Source organism: Arachis ipaensis, chromosome B07 (genome assembly GCF_000816755.2).
Source record: "Arachis ipaensis cultivar K30076 chromosome B07, Araip1.1, whole genome shotgun sequence".
Lineage (NCBI taxonomy): Eukaryota > Viridiplantae > Streptophyta > Magnoliopsida > Fabales > Fabaceae > Arachis > Arachis ipaensis.
In genome coordinates, this window is record NC_029791.2 from 15,237,751 (window position 1) to 15,248,314 (window position 10,564).

Sequence of the window (10,564 nt, forward strand, 5' to 3'; positions counted from 1 at the left end):
GTTAATAAAAAATAATAATATTTATTAGCGATGTAATCATTTTTATTTTTAGTTTTTGGAAGAATGGTGGTATGGACACGTGTCAATCAGGGATAGTTACATGCCACGTCTTAGTCAGATAGCGCCACCTCATCAACTAAGCTTATTGCTTTAGAATGAAGCGTGAGATACTCCACTCTATAAACCTCCCAAAATGGTAAGATTACAATAAATAAATAAATAAATAATATAAGGTTAGAAGAATACTCAAATACTGAAATACATCAAATCATGTATGCAGCCGCGTTTTGAATTTATTTTGCAGACATTTCATATTTTTTTCTTAGAAAAATATATAAAGTAAAATTATATTACGAATTTAGGCAAACTTTATGCTAAGAATTAAAGAATTTAGAATCACCACTTTGAAAGCGATTTACCTAACTACTATTTTCTAACTTAGAATTAACGGACCAACTATTTAAACAAAAATACATATATCTTAGCATGCACTACGTATAACTTTGTTTTTCTTTTTCTTCTGTTTTTTTTTTTTTTTTAAAAAAATCCTGTGACTACTGATGGTTAATAATATGATTATTATCAAATAAACTATTTACTCTTAAAAAATAGTATATATTATCCAAATATTTCATTTGAAAATTTTTAATTGCCAAAATTAATCATTCCTCTATTAATATATTCAAAATGATTTTGAAAAAAGTTGAATATTTTAGTTGAACTCTAGTGCGGATTTTACAAATCACACGTTACCAGCAAATGCACTGAATCGTACCAAGTAATTACTTATAGTGAGTGAGTGTCGATCTAATGAGAATTAATAGACTAAGCAAGCAATGGTTGATTAGCTATTCTAGTTAGACAAATTAAAATGAGAATTTTGATTATCAAATAACATAAAAGACAATAAAATAAAGAAACAAACAATGAACGGTTGATAAAATGGTATAAGAATAGAGTTAAAGTTTTGGAGATGTTTAAATGTCGAATTAATATTCAATGTCAACTACCTTGATCATACAATGATTAAGTTTATGACAAACCCCAAATGATTAAATTTTTATTCCTAGGCAATCCAATTTCCTCTAATCAAACTAACCGTCAATTTCTTGATCGCTCGACTGTATTAGAGGGTTAAGTTCAAATTCCGATTTATAAACCACACAAACCCTAAGAACCCAAAAGCATGATGCAGTTATATGTCACGTACCACATTAAGCCCGAATAATTAAGGAGTTGTGAGAAATTGGTTTCAAGCTGTAATTCTGATGATATAACTTTTCGAAGATTCAAATAGAATTCAAGTGAGATTAGAGTTATTTTCCAATAATCACTAATTCTTAGGATGAAGAACAAAACCAATTCTTAAACCATAATTAAAGCATTAATCAAGAGTAGAAGAACATATAATTATTAATCTATCAAAGTAAACAGAATTCCAAACCTTAAGAATGGAGGTTTAGTTGCTCATGGTGTAGAAAATCCTAGCAGAAAAAAAGTGTAAAAGTGCAGAATGAAAATTAGGAGAAGAGAAGCCCCTGCGTGGGTGGATCTAAATCCTATTTATAATCCTAATTAAAATTGATTTAAAACTTAAATAAAACTGTAAAAGATCTTTTCTAATAGTTATGTAATTTACAAAATCAAATCTCTAAAAGCCTTGTTGATTTGTTACAACGTGTGATCCTCATTGTGATTCTCGTTATTGTCACTAAACGTCGGTGACTAGGCGTTTAGCGCCCCTCATCCAGCAAGCCTTGCACGCACAATATGGTCTTCGGCACTAAATGCCGGTGAGTGGGTATTTAGCGCCAATTATCCAGCCACCAGGCGTGAGTTACAAACTCCTGACGCTAAACATCGAGTCATGGCGTTTAGCGCCACCAGTCCAGAGGAGAATTGTCTTATTTAAGCTCTTGCAGTTGTGCGTACACGCAGCACATGTGTACGCGCAGCACATGCGTACGCACAGCACATGTGTACGCATGAGGCTCCTTTGCTTCGTCATGCACTTTTTCATCAATTCTTCATCCAAATACTACCTAAAATCAATCAAAAGCCACAAATTTAAAGTAGCATCTAAAGGGGGATAATCCACTAAAATTCTCTAACAAATCAACAGAAAACCATATAAAACATATAGAAAAGCCACTAATGATGCTCACACATCAAACTCTCTGGAACGTTGCTATATATAGATATTGAAAAGTTCGGAATAAATGTTAGTTAAAATATTGTTGATGGTTCTAGTTGAACTTGAGAAGGGGGGTTGAATCAAGTTGGCTTAAAACTTAAAGTTTCAAGCTCTGTTTCAGCAGTAGCTCGAGTTGCAGGAGATTATTTCATTTTATCTTATGTACAGAATAAGTAAAGAATAGGGAAGAGAAGATGAAGGCTAGAATGTATCCTGGTTCGGATTCTTCGTGCAATGAATCCTACGTCCAGTCTCCACCACAAACCATGGTGAAATTTTCACTAAAATTCACAGATTACATACACCAATACTATTGAATTACTCCCTAATTCAACTAGTATCTACCCCCAAACTTTCTTCACCAAACCTTAGCTTCCTATAGTGCTGTCCCAACTAGGAAGGAGAATCTAAACAGATTCAAACTCTCCAAGTGCTCACCCAACTTGGCAAGGGGAACAAATCCTAGTTCAACAACTCAATACATCAGAAATCTGTGGCTATTCTGCATCACTCATGCCTTTTCTCTCTTGACTTTTCAACCTCTCAATATTAGCCTTTTCAAAACAGAAAATGACACAAGACAGCCATAACAAAAAGATCAAAAATTAAGTTTGAGTAGAAGAAAAAGATTCAAGCTCAATGTTTTAGATGGTGCTCTGAATGTGTGCTCTCTTTTTCTTGCTTGAAGTGATAGAATGAGACTTGTTATATATCTTCAGCTTGCCTTCATTTTTGCCTCTTCCATTTTCTTGTACCAGCTGCTCGTTGGAGCTGTCACTGCTGGCAGGCAGTGCTTTCTTCATCCTGCTCCACTACGTCTGCTATCCGAGGAGCTCGACCACTACCTCTGCTGTCCTTTGTTTTTCTTTCTTCCTTGGCATGCTCTCCTTTTTTCATTTAGCTCCATTTTTCTTGGGAGAGTGGAGATGTCCTTGTGTCCTTTCTAGCTTTTACAGAACCACACCTATTCTTGCATGATACAGTTGTCCTCTTATAACATTTAGCAATACATAGCCATTCAATTTGCTGAACGGTGTTCTGAGAAGCATTGGGCTTGATTAATATACTTGGAGCACTAAGGAGCTTATGTTGGTTTGGGCTGGTGCAGCATGAATCTTGAACAATTGGGCCTGCAACAATTAAAACACCCATTAAACAGCATTGGGCTTTCAACCCAAAGAAATGTTTGTCATCATTTGTAAACTCAAAATCAACTTAGACTTAACAATTGTTAAATAATATACATACATTTGTATCTTAGATAAATTCGAGGAAAATACACTTATATAAGAGATTTCTTAAAGATTAACATTGAGATATTAAAAAAAAAACACAAAATCCTTGGATTATTGGACATTATTGGACGAAAGGGAAGCTCAACATTGCGGCCTAGTATAGTAAACCCAACTCACGTGTAATCCGAGTTAACTGTAGTTAGATTAGAATTAGTGAAACTGAATTTAGTTAGCTAGTTAGTTAGAATTAATCTGTCATCCTAGCACTAAGTTAGTTATTTGTATGGTTAAGTTAGCTGGCTAGTTAGTTAGATTTAGATTTTGGAAAGTTGTATATATAGCCAGAAATGCTAATGTATTTACTTGAGATTAACCATAATTACAATTCTACTTTTGTATCTCTCTCAAGTTCAATATAAGGCATGGAGAATCAAGACTTTTCAGCCTTAGATCTTCAAAAGTTAGCTTCATTGATGGATCGGTTCGCAATAATGCAAGGACAGATCACTCAATTTGTCAGAGCCAACATGGACATGATGCAAGATCTTCCTCCAAGAATGAGCACGAGCTTAATGCAAGATCCCTCTAGTCCCTATTTTCTACATCCAAGTGAGAATCCAAGTATCACACTCACTCCAAACCTTTTAACGATTTTGAACTATCACTCATGGTCGAAATCAGTGTGGTTGTCTTTAAAAACAAGGAACAAACTTGCATTCATTGATGGATCGGATCATTGCCTAAACCTGAGAAGACAGATTGCACTTTCGAAGTTTGGGATAGGTGCAACACTTTTGTTCTTTCTTGGTTGCATGCTTCCTTGAGCAACGAAAATTTTCAAAGTGTAATGTGATGTAATGTAGCATCAGACTTATCGAAAGACTTAAAGTACAGATTCTATAAAGGAGATCTCTTCAAGATAGCTGAGTTAGAAGAAGAACTTTTATTTGTCCGGCAGGAAAACATGTCAATCATTGCATTCTTCACAAAGATGAATCTCTTTGGGAAGAATTAGAAGAGTTCAAACCGATCCCTGCGTGCAATTGCATGGGAGATTGCTCATGTGGATTAGAACTCATAAGAGGATACAGAAAACAAGGGCAAGTTATGAGACTCTTAAGATGCTTAAATGAGGAGTTTGCTAATGCTAGATCCAACATAATGTTGATGAGGTCCCTCCCTGATGTTAACGTAGTTCTTTCTCTCCTAATACAACAAGAAAGACAGAGATGATAGAATCAAGTCAAGAAAAGGTGCTAGTAAATACTTCCAACAGTGATGATTTTATTGGTAATTTTTGGAGTAGAAGTGGTACAAACTCTTGAGGAAGAGGGAGAGGGAAAGCTGGAAGAAGCTGTGGCCAAGGATGAAAATGAGCAACTAAAAAGTGCTCTCATTGTGGCAAGACGGGTCACTTAATTGACACTTGCTACCATAAACATGATTTTTCACTACACTACAACCAGAATTCAGCAAACTCAGCCTCAAGAGCAGTGAACAAGAAAATTACTGATGATGAAATTAAAAAAGTCAGTAGTTCAACCTCAGGAAATGATGGCAATGGACTAAGTTCTCTATTCTCCAAAGAGCAAAGACAAGATCTTATTGCTCTATTTTAAGATGATGCTGGTGAGATTGCTCATAACAAAAATCAGCCAATTGAAATGCAAACCCTTCTCAAGGTATATATCACATTTTGTCAATATCAAGTCACAAATTGAAGCAAAATAATTAAATTTTAGACACTAGAGCAACAACACATGTGTCATTTTTTCTAAAATTCTTCAAAAACTACTATAAAATAAATCCAATTAATCTTCAATTGCCTGATGGCTCAAACACTGTCTCCACCATCTGTGGCACAATATATTTTTAAAACAACTTGTATCTTACAAATATTTTATATGTCCTTTGATTTTCATTCAACATAATCTCCATATCTAAAGCTACAAAAAGTCTACATTACATATTCTTGTTTGATGAGTTACATTATAAGATACAGAAATAGAAAATCGTAAAGATGATTGGCATGTCTAGAGCTAAAGCTGGGATGTAGATATTGGAGTTCAAGTCATGCACTGATTTAGATTTGCATACACCACAAAATAAGTACAATCTTGCACTCATAGCAACACTCACCACAGATTCGGCATCCAAAGATATATGGCATAGTAGGTTAGGACACATATCATTAGAAAGATTAGATATTTTGAAAAAGGATTGTGATTTTTTTTTGTCAATAATAAACACTATACCTTGTGAACATTGTCATTATGCAAAACAGAAAAAGAACTCTTTTTTCAAACAGTGTCATTAAATCTAAAACATGTTTCGACTTGCTGCATATTGACATTTGGGGACTATTAGTAGTTTCATCTATTACAGTTTACAAATATTTTTTAATAATTGTAGATAATTTTAGTAGGTTCAACTGGGCTTATTTCATGAAACCTAAAATGGAAGCAGATGGTTTAGTCAAAGCTTTTGTTAAGTTAATTGAAACCCAATTCAATAAAACCATCAAAATCATTAGAATTGACAAATGACAAGAAATTCATTATGCATGATTTTTATCGTTCAAAAGGTATAACCCATCAAACTACTTGTGTTGAGTATCCACAATAAAATGTAGTGATAGAGAGGAAGCATCAAAAGATTCTGAACATGACTAGAACTCTTCTATTTGAGAGCAATTTACCAAAATAATTTTTGCACTTTGCCACTGCTCAATTCATATTATAAATAGAATCCTAAGCTCTTCAATACACTCCAAAAGTCCATATCAAATAATGTTTGATGAGATATCTTCAATCCAACACCTCAAAACCTTTAGATTTTTAACCTTTGCAACAACACTCACTGCACATAGAACAAAATTAGAAAAAAGAGCAAGGAAATCAATTTTTCTAGGTTTTAAATCTGGTGTTAAAGGATATGTATTGATGAACCTACATACTAATGACACCTTCATTTCAAGAAATGTCATCTTCTATGAAACAAATTTTTCATTTCATCAAAATTCTTCATCTAGTTCAGCTAACTCTAATACTGTTACATCACATGTGTAATGCATAATCACCAAATTCATCATAATCATTTTTTTAATGATGTCTTCGATCCTCCTATGTCCATCACACATAAGATTCTTAATGTAGAATCTCATCACAACACTGTCCACGTCTTAAATTATAGACATTTCAACATCTCATGATACATCTATTAATACTTCACGTAACACTAATGCACCCACTCACTTGTCACTTACACCTCCCTCACATCATGTATCCACTAATTCTATTACTAATGCATCACTACCACACAATACTAACACTATAGCACCACTTAGAAGGTCACTTAGAGCTAAGAAACCTCTGCATATCTTTCTGATTTCCAATGTCCACAGGTCAGTAAAGTTAATTAGAAACCATCATTTTCATCTACCAAATATCCTTTCTCGTAATATCTCTCATACAATAAGCTATCTTCTACCCACAAAGCTCTGACCTTGGCAATTGACAACATCACGGAGTCACAAACTTATGAGCAAGCAATCCAGCATAATTGCTAGAAAGATACAATCAAAAGTGAATTTCGAGCTCTTGAAGATAATAAGACTTGGATCATAACTTCTTTACCTAAAAGCAAGAAGGCAGTGGGGTGCAAATAGTTTTCAAAATCAAATTGAAGCCTAATGGGAGTGTAGAATGATACAAAGCAAGACTGGTTGCAAAAGGTTACACTTAATTGCTTGGTTTCGACTTCTTTGACACATTCAGTCTAGTGATCAAGATGTCTATCTTTCGAGTTTTTCTTGCTCTGGAGGGCTGGTTTCTCCACTAACTTGATATAAACACTGCTTTCCTCCATGGCGATCTTCCTAAAATAGCCTACATGAAGGTGCCTCCAGGGCTTTCAGCTCCATCAAATAGTGTTTGCATGCTTGAACGCTTACTATACGTCCTTAAACAGGCAAGTCGCCAATGGAATCACAAACTCTGCAGCGTACTCAAAACCTTAGGATATACTCAATCCAAGGCAGATACTTCCATATTCACTAAAGGGACTAGAGATGATTTCACTGTCATTCTGGTTTATGTGGATGATCTGGTTTTGGTTGGTAACAACATGCTTGAAATTAATAGAGTAAAAAAGGTCTTGGATGACAAGTTCAAAATTAAGGACACTGACAATTTAAAGTACTTCCGGAGTTTCAAAACTGCTCGCAACAAGCAAGGCATTGTCATGAAACAGAGAAAATATGCCATTGATCTTCTCAATGAATTTGACATGCTAGATGCCAAACCCATTTCGACGCCAATGAATTATGCCACCCCATTGTCGAAATCGTCAGAGAATCCTCTCCCTGATTTCACTCCCTATCATAAGTTTGTAGGGAGGTTATTGTACCTCACAAACACAATGTCTGACATCTCTTTTTCATTCAACAAGTTGAGTTAGTACTTGGATTATGTAACAGATGCACATTTTAAAGCAGTCTTACACATACTCAGATACATCAAACAAGCACCAGTTTGAGGTATTCTCGTTACTATCTTATTACCAGATCTGTTCATAACTGGATACTTAGATTCACACTAGAAAATTTGCTCAGACACACGAAGATTTGTTTCAGATTTTTGCTTCTTCTTGGGATCAACAATTATCTCATGGAAGAGTAGAAAATAGGTGATGGTCGCTAGATCCTCGACATAAGCAGAGTAAACCAGGGAAGATAGTTGAGTTACATCTTGAGAGATTTTCAAACACCAATGAACAAGTTCATCATCATTTATTGTGACAATTAGTCTGCTATGCATATTGTAACTAACCCCGTGTTTCATGAGCGAATCAAATACATAGAAATCAACTGCCACACCATGATGGATAGATTTTAAGATGAGTTATTCAAGTTACTGCCAATTCTCACTAAAGAGCAAGTTGTAGATGTTCTCACGAAGAGTTTGGCTCCCGATCCATTTTTATTATTTTATCACAAGCTATTAGAATGATTGATGTCTACATTCCATGCTTGAGGGAGGCTATTGGATGAAAGGAAAGCTCAACACTGCAGCTTACCACAATAAATCTAACTCACGTGTAATCCAAGTTAATTGTAATTAGATTAAAATTAGTAAAACTGAATTCAGTTAGTTAGTTAGTTAGAACTAATCTATCAACCTGGCACTAAGTTAATTATTTGTATGGTTAAGCTAGCTAATTGATTAATTAGATCTAAATCCTGGCAAGTTATATATATAACTAGAAATGTTACTGTAATAACTTGAGATTAACCATAATTACAATTCTACTTTTGTATTTTTCTCAAATTTACTCTATTCCCTCATAGCTCTAACTTCATCTCCGATCCAAATTTTACCTCAACATCATAGAATTTTGACAAACATTAGATGCATACATTTATTTAGAGTTTAGATGAAATTAATAAGACTTTTGAGCTTTTGCTATTTTATTACCCAAATAATTAAGCAAACAAAATCAAGCTTGAAATTGTGAAAGGATAGAAAGGATATGTTATTTACACATGTGGCTGTGGTAATATTAATATCCATAGAGGCATAAAGAAGATAACATACAACATTGTGTTATCAATTTGGTTATGGTAATTGACGATTTACCAACTTGTGTATATTTCTAAGAATTTTTTATTCTTTCATAGTACATTATTTTCATTTTTTTTACTAATAATATTTTTGTTATTGCTATTATATATATATATATATATATCTATGAATCATATAAACTTGCAGTTACAATTTTCACAATTTTAGCCTTAACTAATTAAGTATATTTTCTTTCACTTTTTAAATGTCTTATCCAAATTTAGTAAGAACCTTATCTTTGGTTTATTTATCATTAACTTCTCTCTTAGTTTCTTCTTAATTATTTCTTTACATCAATTAGGTTTGCAAAATCTAATAGCTAGAAGTGAAGATAACGGGATAAGAAAGTGAAATAGGTTGCGTAAAGAAAGGCTTACTTTAAAATTTTTTGAAAAATGTTTGTGCTTTTTAAAAGTATAAGTTCATTTAGTAAATTAAAAAAATTATATATTAGTTTGTATTTAAATCTTTTAAAAATTAGAATATTTTTTAAAGTAATTAAAAAGTAGCTTTTTAAAGTTGTCTTCTACTAGAATATGACCAACAGAGACAGAATCTTACATTGTATATTGCATAAAATTATAAATCTTATCCAAAATATAATTAAATTAAGAAAATATAATGTATTTTTTTGGATAATTATAGGTAATGTTTAAATCCAAAATAGACAAGTATATATTGAAGTAGTCTTTCTTCACTTAATTTTTATGATAGTTAGCCTCATGATAAAACAAAAATTTAACAAAAAAGTTGTTAAATTATTTTTTCTGAAGAACATAAAAATAAAAATAAAAATAAAGGAGAGAAAATGAAATTTCTATGAATGTTCGTGAGCAAATTAAATGTGGTCTAATTAACTGTGTAACTCCTTGTGAAAAAATGGAGAACATCACAAAATTTCTTTGCCATAGATATCAATGATATAATATAAATGTTATTTTAGCGGTTACTTGTAAGACCCGGTCAATTAACGGTTAACTAACTCATAAAATGAGAATTTATTCTAGAAAGCCAAAAATGTTATTTTTATGGCTAAATGTGATAGAGGAGATTGAGACGAGAATTTTGGTACCAATTTTATAGAATTCGGACCAAGATTGGACCGAACGGGCCAAACCGGTCCAACCGGACCCAAAGTGGGCCCTTGGCCTAACTAAACTAAACTAAAACCCTAGTTTTCAGCACTCTCTCTCCTCACTTAGCACTCAAACACGCTGAAATTGGTATGGAGGGGGGAAGAACACTCTCTCAAGTTCTCTCCCTTGGTTGATCTTCAAACCACCATAACTTTTTATCTAGAGCTCCGATTGCCGCTCCGTTTACGGCCACGCGTTCACCGCGGAGAGCTCTACAAAACCCATACAATCAATCTTGAGGTAAGCCACGTTTTACTGTTCGAAATTCCAGCCCTTGATTTCGAGTTTCATGAGCAAAAATGTTGAGATTTTGGGTTCTTTGATGTTATAGGACCCAACTCTCTTGAAGGAGAAGGTTAATCTTGTCTCCTTGGACCT